The 16,388-nt window shown below is 37.8% G+C and overlaps 1 non-coding gene across 1 annotated transcript; it reads right to left on the reverse strand.

Moving 5' to 3' along the window:
- Positions 1–2,014: 2,014 nt before the first annotated feature.
- Positions 2,015–2,121, reverse strand: LOC112725088 (small nucleolar RNA R71). The gene has a single exon (XR_003164217.1). It is a non-coding gene; the product is annotated as a small nucleolar RNA R71 (small nucleolar RNA).
- Positions 2,122–16,388: the final 14,267 nt, after the last annotated feature.

Consider the following 16,388-nt stretch of genomic DNA (forward strand, 5'->3'; position numbering starts at 1 on the left):
GAAACATAGGGAAGTGGTGGTGCTTGGGAGTGATTGTAGATATAGTTTCTAAACCAACAAAAATCCCTTTCGTGCAAACGTTTTGGTTGTCACAAGTAACAAACCCCTTAAAAATTGATAACCGAAGTATTCAAACCTCGGGTCGTCTTCTCAAGGAACTGCAGGGAAGTATTTTCTTATTATTGGTTATGGAGATTGTAAAATTGGGGTTTCAAGAATGAGGAACGAGTAATTTAATGACAAGTTAATTAAATGGCAATTAAAATAAATAAATAACTGTAAAGCAAACTTTTGGCAAGGTATGAGAAATTGGAGGTCCTATCCTAGCTATCCTTATCAATGATGATGATGGTTGAATCTTAATTCCACTTTGTTAACCCTTACTAAGATAAAGGAAGGTCAAGGGATTAATTGGGTTGATCTTCGAATCCTATTTATTTCCTAAGAAAAGATTGGGATTATTGAAGTTCAATTTAATTAACAAAGATAACAATTATCAATCACATTTGAGTTTGATAACTCCTGAGTTACTGATTTCTTAACCAAGACCAAAGAGAGAAAAATAAATCTACTTGGAATAAAAATGTCTTTAGAGTAAAAGCAACAATAGCATAAATAAGAGAAATAAATATTAAACTGAAATACCTCAAATAACATTAATAAAAGAGTGATCTGCAACATGAAAGGATTCATAACGTAACTTGCAAAAGTAAATAAAAGGAATATTGAACCTAATCAAAAGAGATAATCCTGAAAATGAATAAAAATCCTAAATCTAAATCCTAATCCTAGAGAGAGAGGAGAGAACCTCTCTCCAAACTAAATCTAATTCATGGAAAGTAAAAATTGGCGAGCTCTCTTTGAATGGATGCATTCCCTCACTTCATAACCTCTGGTCTATGCCTTCTGGACTTGGATTTGGGCCAAAAAGGGCTTCAGAATTCGCTATGAGCATTTTCTGCAATTTCTGGTGCGTGGCCTCTGTCACGCGTCCGCGTGGGTCACGCGGTCGCGTCGTTCGGAGCTTTTCCTTGCCACGCGGTCGCGTCAGTCATGCGGCCGCGTCGCTGTTGATTCGCGCTTGGCATGCGTCCGCGTCGCCCATGCGATCGCGTGGATGCCAGTTTCTTCAGAAACTCCGTTTTGCGCTTTCCTTCCATTTTTGTATGTTTTCTTTTTCATCCTTTAAGTCATTCCTGCCTTAGAAGTTCTGAAACTACTCAACACACTAATCACGGCATCGAATTGAAATAAAGGTAATTAAAATAATTAATTTAAAAGCATAGGAAACATGTTTTTCACATACATCACATAATAAGGAAGGAAAAGTAAAACCATGCAATTAATATGAATAAGTGGGTAAAGGGTTGAATAAATCACTCAAACTAAGCACAAAATATGTCATAAAATATGGGTTTATCAGAATTCCCTTCGGTACTATGAAAGGAGTTCCAATTCGATTGCCTTGTTGTTTTTATCTATGCAGAATAACAAGGAAAAAAGAACCTCTTCACTATGATCCTGAGATTGAAAGAACTCTTTGGCGATAAAGGAAGTAAGCTAGAAATCAAAGAGTTGAATAAGAGATTGAAGAGAAATTTGAGCAAAATATGGCAGAGAATAACAATGCTAATACCCCTCCACCTAGGAGAAATCTTGGTTGCTTTACTACTCCTAATTCAGGGAGTTGTGGAAGTAGTATTATGACACCTACTGTTAATGCCAACAATTTTGAGTTGAAGCCGAAGCTTGTTACATTGGTGCAACAAAATTGTCAGTTTAGTGGGAGTCCACAAGAAGATTCGAATTTATTTATCTCTAATTTTTTACAAATTTGTGACACTATCAAGACAAATGGTGTCCCGGCTGAGGTTTATCGATTGTTGCTCTTTCTTTTTGCTGTGAGAGACTGGGCTAAGCAGTGGCTAGATAATCAGCACAAGGAGAGCATAGCCACATGGGAGGACTTGGTCACTAAGTTCCTAACAAGTTATTCCCATCTTAAAGGCTGACTAAGCTTAGAACTAATGTTTAAACCTTTAGATAGCATGAAGGAGAGTCCTTCTATGAAGCTTGGGAGAGGTACAAAGAGATGCCCAGGAAGTGCCCTCTGGATATATTTGCAAATTGGATCCAAATCCAAATATTTTATGATGGGATCACCCTCGCCTCTCGGGTTTCATTGGATAATTCGACTGGAGGCTCTTTACATATGAAGAAGACTATTGATGCAGCACTAGAGTTGATTGAGATGGTAGCCAACAATCAATACCTCTATTCCTTTAAAAGATCAATAAGAAAAAGAGTAATGAAGTTAGATGCTTTGGATACCATCTTGGCTGAGAATAAAGTCTTGTCTCAACAAATAAATACAATTACTCAATACTTAGGAGGAATGCAAGTCTCAGCAATGAGCTCTTAAGAGAATTCCTATGGTGTAGGTAATGGATCATCTCAAGATGAAGGCATGGAGTATGGATATTCTTCCCTGGAGTAAGTGAATTACATGGATAATCCTCCAAAGCCGCCTCATAATGGTCCCTTCTCTAAGACATATAACCCTGGATGGAGAAATCACCCAAATTTTAGGTGAGAAAATTAAGGACAGAGGCACCATAATTTCAACAATAGCCATCTATCCACCCACTTCAACTCCCAGCAAAACACTTTTAATTCTCAAAATCAAAACCCAAATAACCATCCTCAAAATCACTCTCACCAACTTCCACCCCCACCCAACCATCTCAAAACCCTCAAGGTTTACTAATCTTGAGCTTGCTATGAAAAAACTCTCTCAAGTTACACTCTCATTCCTGGAGGAAACAAGAATCAACTTCCAGGAGCAAGGTGCTTTAATTAAAAATTTGGAGGTGCAACTAGGCCAAATTACTCAACAACTAGCCAAACCCACTCAAATACTCCCAAGTGACACAATTCCAAACCTAAGGGTGGAGTACATGGCCATTTATTTGAGAAGTGGAAAAGTGGAAAGAGAAACCAGGAAGGAGGACTCCACGACAATTCAAAGGAAACAGGCTCCAGAGGACATTATCCCTCTAATAGAGCACGTACAACCCACTCCAGAGGACCAAAAAATTCAAGCTTCAAAAGATACATCCAAAGAGAAGGTCCAAGTGCAAGAGTACAAGCGTAGGATTCCATATCCTCAAAGGCTCTAGAGAGAACAAGGAAAAGTAATACTCTAAATTTTTGGAGATATCCAAGACACTACATATGAATATTCCCTTCACAGACGAACTTGAGCAAATGTCCTTATATGTTAAATTCATGAAGGAATTATTGTCCAAGAAAAGATCCTTTAAGGGTGGCCAAACAGTGGAGATGACTAAGGAGTGTAGTGCAATTATTCAAAGGAAGTTGCCAACAAAAAAGAAATATCCAGGGAGTTTTCAAATTCTCTACATCATTGGAAATACCACCTTTGAGAGAGCATTATGTGATTTGGGGACAAGTATTAATTTGATGCCTTTATCCATGATGAAGAGGTTACAAATTCAAGAGTTGAAACCCACAAAAATAGCTCTACAACTTGCTGACAAATCAATGAAGCTTGCAAATGGAATAGTTGAGAATGTCTTGATCAAAGTGGAAAAATTATTCCTCCCGATAGATTTTGTTATTCTTGACATAGAGGAAGATGAACATGCCTCCATCATCCTAGGGAGACCTTTCCTAGCCACTAGAATAGCCCTTATTGATGTTGAAAAGGGTGAATTAATGTTGAGAGTGCATGATGAGCCTTAAGTTTTTCATGTTTTCAAAATCATGCATCATGCAAGAGAGGAGGAGACTTGTATGAAGATTGAAAAAAAAAATCTAAAATTGAAAGAAGAACCTGATGAATCACTACTAGAGACGCCTCTTTCATGCATAGGAAGAAAAGAAGAAAAGGAGGAGGTACAGCAAGTTGGAATTTCAATTGAAAGTAACAGGAACATGCAACCAGAGCCTCCCTTTACAATCAATAAATCCCCTAATGTCAACCCTAAGCTTGGTGTTGGATGTGCATCAAATAAAGAGGAAGCTCCCAAGAAGAAAGTGCCTAGAGGGTGGAGGAATAAGAAAATTCTTACTAAAGACTTTTCACCCGGGGATAAAGTGGTGTTATCTCACCACCCCTTGTCATCATATATAGTGAGTAAAGTTCTTTCTCTTGAGCATCTTGAGCTATTCTATGAAGGCACAGGAAGGAGATTCAAAGTGAGAGGGGAAGAGATGAAGCACTATCAACCTCCACCTAAGCAAGGAACAACCGTCAAGCTAGTGACGTTAAAGAAGTACTTGTTGGGATATAACCCAACATTTGGTATTTTCTTTTCATCCCTCTTTATTGTTTTGTTTAAGGTTGCATATGTTTTCATGGACTAAGTTTGGTATGCCACACCAAATTTGCATCCCACTGGGTACTTGTCCTAGTTTCACAAGGATAGTATCAAATTAAGTTTCGTGTTGCCACATTCACCATGCAAACACATTATCAACCCCATTATGTTACTTTATTTTTGCTTCTATTTCATTCTATTTTGATTTTTTTTCTTTTAATTGAATAAGCTTTTGCATTACTTGATTTTTTACTTGATAATCTTGTTTATACCTATTTCTATCACCATTATTTCTTCTTTTCTTTGTTACTTGAGGACAAGCAATCATTCTGAGTTTGGTGTTGGAGGCTATGCTCTACATAGCCTAAAAGGTGCTGACGAAGAAGAATATGATGAAGAGAAAGTGATGAGCAGATAATTTATACGCTTTTTGGCATTGCTTTAGGTAATTTTTAATAAGATCTAGCTACTTTTTAGTATATTTTTATTAGTTTTTATGCAAAATTCACATTTCTGGACTTTACTATGAGTTTGTGTATTTTTCTATGATTTCAAGTATTTTCTGGCTGAAATTGAAGGATCTGAGCAAAAATCTGATTCAGAGGCTGAAAAAGGACTGCAGATGCTGTTGGATTCTGACCTCCCTACACTCAAAATGGATTTTCTGGAGCTACAGAAACCCAATTGGCCCGCTCTCAATTTTTTTGGAAAGTAGACATCCTGGGCTTTCCAGCAATATATAATAGTCCATACTTTGCCCGAGTTTTGATGACACAAACTGGCGTTTAAACGCCAACTTCCTGCCCTATTCTGGCGTTAAACGCTAGAACGGAGTTACAAGCTGGAGTTAAACGTCGAAACTGGCACCAAAGCTGGCGTTTAACTCCAAGAAAAGTCTCTACATGTGAAAGCTTCAATGCTCAGCCCAAGCACACATTAAGTGGGCCCGGAAGTGGATTTCTGCATCATTTACTCATTTCTGTTAACCCTAGCTACTAGTTTAGTATAAAAACTACTTTTAGAGATTTATTTTAATGTCTTTTGACCATCTTTGGACATTTAGTCCTTAGCCTTTTATCATTGTACACATTTGGAGGCTGGCCTCACGGCCATTCCTGGACCTTCATCACTTATGTATTTTCAATGGTGGAGTTTCTACACCTCATAGATTAAGGTGTGGAGCTCTGCTGTTCCTCATGAAATAATGCAAAGTACTATTATTTTTCTATTCAATTCAAACTTATTCTTATTCTAAGATATTCATTCACACCCAAGAACATGATGAATGTGATGATTATGTGACACTCATCACCATTCTCACCTATGAACGCGTGCCTGACAACCACTTCCGTTCTACATGAAAACGAGCTTGAATGCATATCTCTTAGCCTCCTGGTTCACGATCAGAGTCTTCGTGGTATAAGCTAGAATTATTGGCGGCCATTCCTGAGATCCGGAAAGTCTAAACCTTGTCTGTGGTATTCCGAGTAGGATCTGGGAAGGGATGACTGTGACGAGCTTCAAACTCGCGAGTGTTGGGTGTAGTGATAGACGCAAAAGGATCAATGGATCCTATTCCAACATGAGTGAGAACCGACAGATGATTAGCCGTACGGTGATAGTGCATTTGGACTATTTTCACTGAGAGGACGGACGGTAGCCATTGACAACGGTGATCCTCCAACATACAGCTTGCCATGGAAAGGAGTATGAATGATTGAATGAAGACAGTAGGAAAGCAGAGATTCAGAAGGAACAAAGCATCTCCATACGCTTATCTGAAATCCCACCAATGAATTACATAAGTATTTCTATCTTTATTTTATATTTTATTTATATTTAATTATCAAAACCTCATAACCATTTGAATCTACCTGACTGAGATTTACAAGATGACCATAGATTGCTTCAAGCCGACAATCTCCGTGGGATCGACCCTTACTCACGTAAGGTTTATTACTTGGACGACCCAGTGCACTTGCTGGTTAGTTGTGCGGAGTTGTGAAAAAAGAATTGAGATTATGAAAGTGTGTACCAAGTTTTTGGCGCCGTTGAGATCACAATTTCGTGCACCGAGTTTTTGGCGCCATTGCCAGGGATTGTTCGAGTTTGGACAACTGACGGTTCATCTAGTTGCTCAAATTAGGTAATTTTATTTTATTTTAAGCTTTCATTTTTTTATTTTCAAATTTTTTTTTTTAGAATTTTTAAGAATGAATTCTAGAGTTTCATGATGATTTGTTGAAGTCTGGCTGGCTGTGAAGCCATGTTTAATCTTTTGGACCGATGTTTCAACTTATTATCACAAGAGCTTGTTGATTTCTATTAACCTTGTTGTTGAATGCAATGAACTGCTAAAGCTTGGCTGGCCATTGGCCATGTCTAATGTTTTGGACCGAAGCTTTCCCTGAAAGCTTGGCTGGCTAATAAGCCATGTCTAATTCTTGGACCGGAGTTTTAGACTAACATTGCATGATTCCTGGAATTCTCATTAAGAATTTTGAATTCCTTATTTTCTTTTTCCAAATAATTTTCGAAATTTTTTTATAAAATTTTAAAAATAAAAAATAATTTGTGTTTTTTGTTTGAGTCTAGTGTCAGATTTTAAGTTTGGTGTCAATTGCATGTTTTTCTTTCTCTTGCATTTTTCGAAATCTTATGCATAATGTTCTTTGTTGATCTTCAAGCTATTCTTGATGATTTTCGTTGGTCTGATCTTTAAACTATTCTGTTTGGTGTCTTTTGTTATTTCTCATATGCATTTTCAAATTGTTATTGTCCCTAGTACACAAACTTCTAAGTTTGGTGTCTTGCATGAATTATTTGTTTTGATCTTAATTTTCCATGTTTAGTATCATTCTGTTGTTTTTCTTTATCATCATTAAAAATTCAAATTTTTTTTTCAAAAGTATGTCTTTTCAAGTCAATAATACAGAGAATTGAAGATTTAGAACATACAGCAGAGGAATTACAGAGAAAAAGCTGGGCGTTCAAAATACCCAGTGAGGAAGGAAAACTGGCGTTTAAACGCCAGCCAGGGTACCTAGCTGGGCGTTAAACGCCCAAAAGGGTAGTATTTTGGGTGTTAAACGCCAGAATGGATACAATTCTGGGCATTAAACGCCAGAACAGATACCATTCTGAGCGTTTAACGCCATGATGGCACAGGAGGGGAGATTTTGTTTTCAATTCAAATCTTTTTCAAATCTTCAAAATTTTTCAAAATCAAATCTTTTTCACATCATATCTTTTTCAAATCACATATTTTTCAATTTTTTTAAATATTTTTGAAAATTCCAAAATGATTTTCAAAATATTTTTCTTATTTTTATTTCATATTTTCAAAATTAATGCTAATATTTAATATGATTGATTCAAAAATCTCAAGTTGTTACTTGCCTATTAAGAAAGGTTCAATTCTTAAATTTTAAAAATCATATCTTTTAGTTTCTTGTTAGTCAAGTAACCAACTTTAATCTTCAAAATCAAATCTTTTTAAATTGTTTTTCAATCATATCTTCTCAATCATATCTTTTCAACCACATCTTTTTCAAAATAATTTTCAATCATAAATTTTGATTTCAAAATCTTTCCTAACTTTTTTTTTATCTTTTCAAATTTGATTTTCAAACCCACCTAACCACTTTTCTCTCTAATTTTCGAATTCTAACCACTTTTTCAAAATTCTTTTTAATTATTTTAAAAATTTTGGTTTTATTTAAAAATTTGTTTTCGAAAATTCTTCTCCCTCCTCACCTTTTTCTATCTAAGGACTAATACTCCCCGTCTTTTAGCAATTCGGACTCACTCCCTCTCTATAAGTTCGAATTCTCCTCTCTACCTCATCCTTCTATTCTTCTTTTACTCTGACACCTCAAGGAATCTCTATAATGTGACATAGAGGATTCCATACTTTCTTATTCTCTTCTCTTTCATATGAGCAGGAACAAAGACAAAGGCATTCTTGTTGAAGCTGATCCTGAACCTGAAAGGACCTTGAAGAGAAAGCTAAGAAAAGTTAAAGCACAACTCTCTGAAGAGGACCTGACAGAAATTTTCGAAAAAGAAGAAGACATTGCAGCCAAAAACAACAACAATGGTGGAGATGCAAGGAAGATGCTTGGTGACTTTATTGCACCGTCTTCTGACTTCTGTGGAAGGAGCATCTCAATTCCTGCAATTGGAGCAAACAACTTTGAGCTTAAGCCTCAATTGGTTTCTCTAATGCAGCAGAATTGCAAGTATTATGGACTTCCATTGGAAGATCCTCATAAGTTTTTAGCTGAATTCTTGTAAATCTGTGACACTGTTAAGACCCATGGGGTTGACCCTGAGGTCTACAAACTTATGCTTTTCCCTTTTGCTGTAAGAGACAGAGCTAGGACATGGTTGGACTCACAACCTAAGGACAGCCTGAACTCTTGGAAAAAGCTGGTCAATGCCTTCTTGACAAAGTTCTTTCCACCTCAAAAATTGAGTAAGCTTAGAGTGGAAGTCCAAACCTTCAGACAGAAGGAAGGCGAATCCCTCTATGAAGCTTGGGAAAGATACAAACAATTGATCAGAAGGTGTCCTTCTGGCATGCTTTCAGAATGGAGCATCATATGTATATTCTATGATGGTTTGTCTGAACTGTCCAAGATGTCATTGGACAACTCTGCTGGTGGATCTCTTCATCTGAAGAAGACACCTGCAGAAGCTCAGGTACTCATTGAAATGGTTGCAAATAACCAATTCATGTACACTTCTGAAAGGAATCCTGTGAATAATGGGACAAAGAAAGGAGTTCTTGAGATTGATACTCTGAATGCCATATTGGCTCAGAACAAAATATTGACTCAGCAAGTCAATATGATTTCTCAGAGTCTGTCTGGAATGCAAGCAGAAACAGGCAGTACTAAAGAAGCATCTTCTGAAGAAGAAGCTTATGATCCTGAGAACCCTACAATGGAAGAGGTGAACTACGTGGGAGAACCCTATGGAAACACCTATAATCCTTTATGGAGAAATCATCCCAATCTTTCATGGAAGGATCAACAGAAGCCTCAACAAGGCTTCAATAGTAATAATGGTGGAAGAAATAGGTTTAGCAATAGCAAGCCTTTTCCATCATTTTTTCAGCAACAGACAGAGAATTCTGAGCAGAGTCTCTCTAGCTTAGCAATCATAGTTCTGATCTATCTAAGACCACATTGAGTTTCATGACTGAAACAAGGTCCTCTATTAGAAATTTGGAGACACAGGTGGGTCAGCTGAGTAAGAAAGTTACTGAACTCCCTCCAAGTACTCTCCCAAGCAATACAGAAGAGAATCCAAAAAGAGAGTGCAAGGCCGTCACCATAACCCACATGGCCGAATCTGGAGAGGAGGAAGAGACAGTGATTTCCACCGAGGAAGACCTCAATGGACGTCCACTGGCCTCCAAGGAGTTCCCTAATGAGGAGCCAAAGGAATCTGAGGCTCATACAGAGACCATAGAGATTTCACTCAACCTACTTCTGCCATTTATGAGCTCTGATGAGTATTCTTCCTTTGAAGAGGATGAAGATATTGTTGAAGAGCAAGTTGCTCAATATCTAGGAGCAATCATGAAGCTGAATGCCAAGTTATTTGGTAATGAGACTTGGGAGGATGAACCTCCATTGCTCATCAATGAACTAAATGATCTGGTTCAACTGAAATTACCTCAGAAGAAACAGGATCCTGGAAATTTCTCAATACCTTGTGCCATAGGCACCATGACCTTTGAGAAGGCTCTGTGTAACCTAGGGTCAAGTATAAACCTCATGCCCCTCTTTGTAATGGAGAAACTAGGGATCCTTGAGGTGCAAACTGCAAGAATCTCACTAGAGATGGCAGACAATTCAAGAAAACAGGCTTATGGACTTGTGGAGGATGCCTTGGTAAAGGTTGAAGGCCTCTACATCCCTGCTGACTTCATAATTCTGGACACTGGGAAGAGTATAGATGAATCCATCATCCTTGGCAGACCCTTCCTAGCCATAGCAAAAGCTGTGATTGATGTTGACAGAAGAGAGCTGGTCATTCAAGTGAATGAGGCCTGCCTTGTGTCTAAGGCTCAAGGATCTCCTTATGCACACATGGAGAAGAAGCATGACAAGCTTCTCTCAATGTAGAGTCAAACAGAGCCCCCACATTCAAACTCTAAGTTTGGTGTTGGGAGGCTATCATCATGCTCTGAGTATCTGTGAGGCTCCATAAGAGCCCACTGTCAAGCTATTGACATTAAAGAAGCGCTTGTTGGGAGGTTTAACCCAATTTTTATTTATCTATGTTAAAATTCTATTTTCTTTTGTTATTTTATATTTTCTTTAGGATGATGATCATGTGAAGTCACAAAAATAATTGAAAAAGAAAAAATAGAATGAAAAACAGCATTGAAAACAGCACACCCTGGAGGACGATCTTACTGGCGTTTAAATGCCAGTAAGGGTAGCAGAATGGGCGTTAAACTCCCAGTCTGGCACCATTCTAGGCATTTAACACCAGAAAAGGGCACCAAACTGGCGTTTAAACACCAGAAAGGGGCATAAAGCTGGCGTTTAACGCCAGAAAAGAGAGAAAAGCTAGCATTTAAACGCCAGAAAGGGAAGAAAAGCTGGCGTTAAATGCCAGAAATGGGCAGTAACCTGGCGTTTAATGCCAAGATTGGCACCCAAAAGGGCGTTTACACGCCAACATGGTGTAGGGATGAGAAGTCCTTGACACCTCAGGATCTGTGGACCCCACAGAATCCCCACCTACCTCAACTCTCTCTCTCTTTTCTTCACACCTTCCGATAACACCCTTCCCCAAATACCTCTTCACCAATCACCTCCACCCACTCTTCCCCAAAAAACCCCACCCACCTCTCAATTCAAATTTAAACCATTTCCTTCCCAAACCCAACCCCTAATACACGAACCCTACCCTCTCTTTCCACTCCTATAAAAACTCCTCTTCACTCCTTCATTTTCACATACCACAAACACTACTTCTCCCCCTTGGCCGAACCACTAAACCCCCTCCATCTCCTCTATTTCTTCTTCTTCTACTCTCTTCTTTCTTCTTTTGCTCGAGGACGAGCAAACCTTCTAAGTTTGGTGTGGTAAAAGCGTTTCTTTTTGTTTTTCCATAACCATTTATGGCAGCTAAGACCAGAGAAACCTCTCGAAAGAGGAAAGGGAAGGCAAAAGCTTCCACCTCTGAGTCATGAGAGATGGAGAAATTCATCTCAAAGGTCCATCAAGACCACTTCTATGAAGTTGTGGCCAAGAAGAAGGTGATCCCTGAGGTCCCTTTCAAACTCAAAAAGAGTGAATATCCGAAGATCTGACATGAGATTCGAAGAAGAGGTTGGGAAATTCTCACCAACCCCATTCAACAAGTCAGGATCTTAATGGTTCAAGAGTTCTATGCCAATGCATGGATCACCAAAAACCATGATAAAAGTATGAACCCGGACCCAAAGAATTGGCTTACAATGGTCCAGAGGAAATACTTAGATTTCAGTCCGGAAAATGTAAGGTTGGCATTCAACTTGCCAATGATGCAAGGAGATGCACGCCCCTACACTAGAAGGGTCAACTTTGATCAAAGGTTAGACCAAGTCCTTATGGACATTTGTGTGGAGGGCGCTCAATGGAAGAGAGACGCAAGAGGCAAGACGGTTCAACTAAGAAGGCTAGACCTCAAGCCAGTGGCTAGGGGATGGTTGGAGTTCATCGAACGCTTAATCATTCCCACTAGCAACCAGTCTGAAGTTACTATAGACCGGGCTATCATGATCCATAGCATCATGAATGGAGAGGAAGTAGAAGTTCATGAGGTTATATCCCTAGAACTCTACAAGGTGGCGGACAAGTCCTCTACTTTGGCAAGGTTAGCCTTCCCTCATCTCATTAATGAGGACAAGCCCATCACTAAGAAAATGATGGAGCAAGCAGGAGAGCCTACTCATGGACCTCAACAAGAGCATGAGGAAATTCCTCATCATGAAATCCCTGAGATGCCTCAAGGGATGCACTTCCTCCACAAAATTATTGGGAGCAAATTAACACCTCCCTAGGAGAATTGAGTTCCAACATGGGACAACTAAGGGTGGAGCACCAAGAACATTCCATCCTCCTCCATGAAATTAGAGAAGATCAAAGAGCTATGAGGGAGGAGCAACAAAGGCAAGGAAGAGACATAAAGGAGCTCCAGCATTCCATTGGATCTTCAAGAGGAAGAACTAGCTGCCATCACTAAAGTGGACCCGTTCCTTAATCTCCTTGCTCTTGTTTTTTTTTTCTGTATTTTTGAAAATTTTGCTTTATATTTATTTATGTTTGTGTCTTTATTACATGATCATTAGTGTCTAATGTCTATGCCTTAAAGTTATGAATGTCTTATGAATCCATCACCTTTCTTAAATGAAAAATATTCTAAAAGCAAAAGAACAAGAAGTACATGATTTTGAATTCATCCTTGAAATTAGTTTAATTATTTTGATGTGGTGACAATACTTTTTGTTTTCTGAATGAATGCTTGAACAGTGCATATGTCTTTTGAATTTGTTGTTTATGAATGTTAAAATTGTTGGCTCTTGAAAGAATAATGAAAAAGGAGAAATGTTATTGATAATATGAAAAATCATAAAATTGATTCTTGAAGCAAGAAAAAGTAGTGAAAAATAAGGGTTGCGAAAAAAAATGGCAAAAAAAAAGAAGAAAGAAAAAGAAAAAGCAAGCAGAAAAAGCCAAGAGCTCTTTAAACCAAAAGGCAAGAGCAAAAAGCCAGTAACCCTTTAAACTAAAAGGCAAGGGTAAAAAGGATCCAAGGTTTTGAGCATTAATGGATAGGAGGGCCCAAAGGAATAAAATCCTGGCCTAAGCGGCTGATGTGGCGGAAATTGGTGAGTTAAGAAATTATTAGAAGAGATACGTTGCAAGTACAGTTCTTAACCAACCAGAAATCCGCTTATCAATTTAGAAGGGTTATTACAAAATTTAAATTAAAATACTGGGAGTATGAGTCCCAGGTCGTCTTCTAACGAGTTGCAGAAAGATGTCCTATTTTATTAATCAGATGTTTTCAAAAAATGGTTTGTGTTGAATAACAGGAAATTAAGTTAGAGAATTTGTGTAATTTTAAATAAAAGCCTTGGCTGGGAGTAGATTAGTTGGAAGCCATATTCTTGTTGGAGTACTGTCAAGATTAATTGATAATTGAGGGTTGTTCTGTTTAGTTATCCCTTACTAGGTAAGGGAAAGTCAAGCAAGTTGGAAAGCTATTTCTATTCACAAGTCCCAATCTGCTTACTTGGAAGGATTGGTGTCAGTGATTAGAGAGCAATCCAACAATAAACCCAGTTACAATTTTTCTTTTAAGCATTCCAACTCAAGGTCTTCCCTTCAATCAACTCCCATCCAAGTTATGGAACTACTCGCTCATTGTAGAATTCATAACATATGAAAGGGAAATATAGAAAGACATGATAAATAATAATCAAACGGATCAATTAAAAATAAAAATAGTTCTTGTATTAATAAATTCTAAAAATAATCCAATAATATTTCTGCGTAAACAAAGGACATGGAAGAGTAAGAGACAGGTAAAGAAAACAAACTAGAATGACGAATTTTTGCTGAGGTAATAACTCTTCTCAATATCCCAATGCGAAAAGCAATAAAAATAAAATCCTAAAAACTATGAATGTGCAGAGAGAAAACCTAGAGGAGGAGTAAAAACTAGATCTAAAACTGAGAATTGTCTGTAATGAATTGTTCTCCTTCGTTTTTCCATGTTCCTTGGCTCTAGTCCGCTTTTCTAGGCTGAAAATTGGGTCAAAACAGGGCCCAAAATTGCCCCAGCGAATTCTGCAGATTCTGCAAATCGCGCATGTCACGCGATCGCGTCATTCATGCGGACGCGTCATTCGGCGTTTTGCCTTGCCATGCGTGCGCGTCGTCCACACCTCCGCGTCAGTTGTGCAGTTCTAATCCGCGCGGTCGCGTGAGCCATGCGTCCGCGTCACTTCTCGCTGGTCATCTCCTCAATTTCTTGTGTTCCTTCCATTTTTGCAAGCTTCCTTTCCAATCTCCAAGTCATTCATGCCCTATAAATCCTGAAACACTTAACACACAGATCACGGCATCTAATGGAATGAAGGAGAATTAAAATACATAATTAAAAGTCTTTAGGAAGAAAATATTCAATCATGTAATAATTTTAGGAAGGAAATATAAATACATGCCAATCATATGAATAAGTGGGTAAAGAATTGATAAAACCATACAATTAAGCACAATATAAACCATAAAATAGTGGTTTATCAACCTCCCCATACTTAAACATTAGCATGTCCTCATGCTTAGTTGAAGGAGATAAAATAAATGAGTGGGAACATGTAAAACTCATGTAATGCAATGCAACCTATATATATGAATGCAACTATATGATTCTTGTCTACTTGATCAAAAGTAAATAGGTTCTTAAAGACAATCACAAATCAAACTCCACTAATTCGATTCTTATACAGTAAGAACAGATAAAAATGTAAAAATGAAGAGAGAACTTTTGCGTGGTCTAGAAATTTGCAGATAAATCCTCGTTGCAGGTATAGCTTCTAAACCAACAAAAGTCCTTTCTTACAAACATTTTGGTTGTCACAAGTAACAAACCCCTAAATAAATTGATAACCGAAGTATTTAAACCCCGGGTCGTCTTCTCAAGGAATTGCAGGGAAGTATGTTCTTATTGTTGGTTATGAGTCTTGTAAATTGGGGGTTTTGAAAGTAAGGAACCAGTATGTTAAATGATAAGAAAAATAAAATAGTAATAATAAAATAAACTCTTGGCAAGGTATTAGAACTGGAAGTCCTATCCTAGTTATCCTTATCAATTGTGATGAGAATTGGATTTTAATCCCACTTTGTTAACCTCTCACTATGAAGGTAAATCAAATGGACTAATTAGTTTGATCCTCAAGTCCTAGTCAATTCCTATGGAAAGACTAGAGTTATTGGAGCAACTTCCAATTTCAACCACTGCTTTATTTGACAACTCAAGCGTTACCAATTACTCAACCAAAGCCAAATGGGAAGAGAATCTACTCGAATGAAAATAATTTGGATAAATCGAAAGCATTCATAGCATAAATAAAACAATCATAAATTGAAATACCTCAAATAACATTAATTAAGAAAATCATATGTAACATGGAAGAGTTCATAAATTAAATTGTGAAAATATATAAAAGGAAAATTGAACCTGATAAAAAGAAACAATCCTGAAAGCAAAGAAATCCTAAATCCTAATCCTAAGAGAGAGGAGAGAACCTCTCTCTCTAAAAACTACATCTAAATCCTAAAATTGTGTATTGTGAGCTTATGATCATGAATGAATGGATTCCGTCACTTTATAGCCTCTAATATGTGTTTTCTGGGCCGAAAACTGGGTCAGAAACAGCCCAGAATTTGCTGGTTGCGAATTCAAACACGCTAATTTTTCGTCACTGCGACGCGTCTGCGTGGAGTGCGGGTTCGCATCACCTAGAGTTAGAGAAACTATGTCATAATATATATCAAGTCGAAGCCCCGGACGTTAGCTTTCCAATGCAACTAGAACCGCGTCGTTTGGACATCTGTAGCTAAAGTTATAGCTGTTTGAGTGCGAAGAGGTCAGGTTGGACAGCTTAGCAATTTCTCCAACTTCTTGTATTCCTTCCTTTTTGCATGCTTCCTTTCCATCCTTTGAGCCATTCCTACCCTGTAATCTCTGAAATCACTTAACACACATATCAAGGCATCGAATGGTAATAAGAGAGGATTAATAATTAGAAAATATAAGATCAAAGAAGCATGTTTTCAATCATAGCACAAAATCAGGAAGGAAAAAGTAAAACCATGCAAATAGTATGAATAAGTGGGTAAAGAGTTGATTAAAACCACTCAATTGAGCACAAGATAAACCATAAAATAGTGGTTTATCAACCTCCCCACACTTAAACATTAGCATGTCCTCATGCTAAGCTCAAGAGAAGCTATAAAAGTGAATGAGGAA

This window comes from Arachis hypogaea, chromosome 11, assembly GCF_003086295.3.
Source record: "Arachis hypogaea cultivar Tifrunner chromosome 11, arahy.Tifrunner.gnm2.J5K5, whole genome shotgun sequence".
In the NCBI taxonomy this organism is placed as follows: domain Eukaryota; kingdom Viridiplantae; phylum Streptophyta; class Magnoliopsida; order Fabales; family Fabaceae; genus Arachis; species Arachis hypogaea.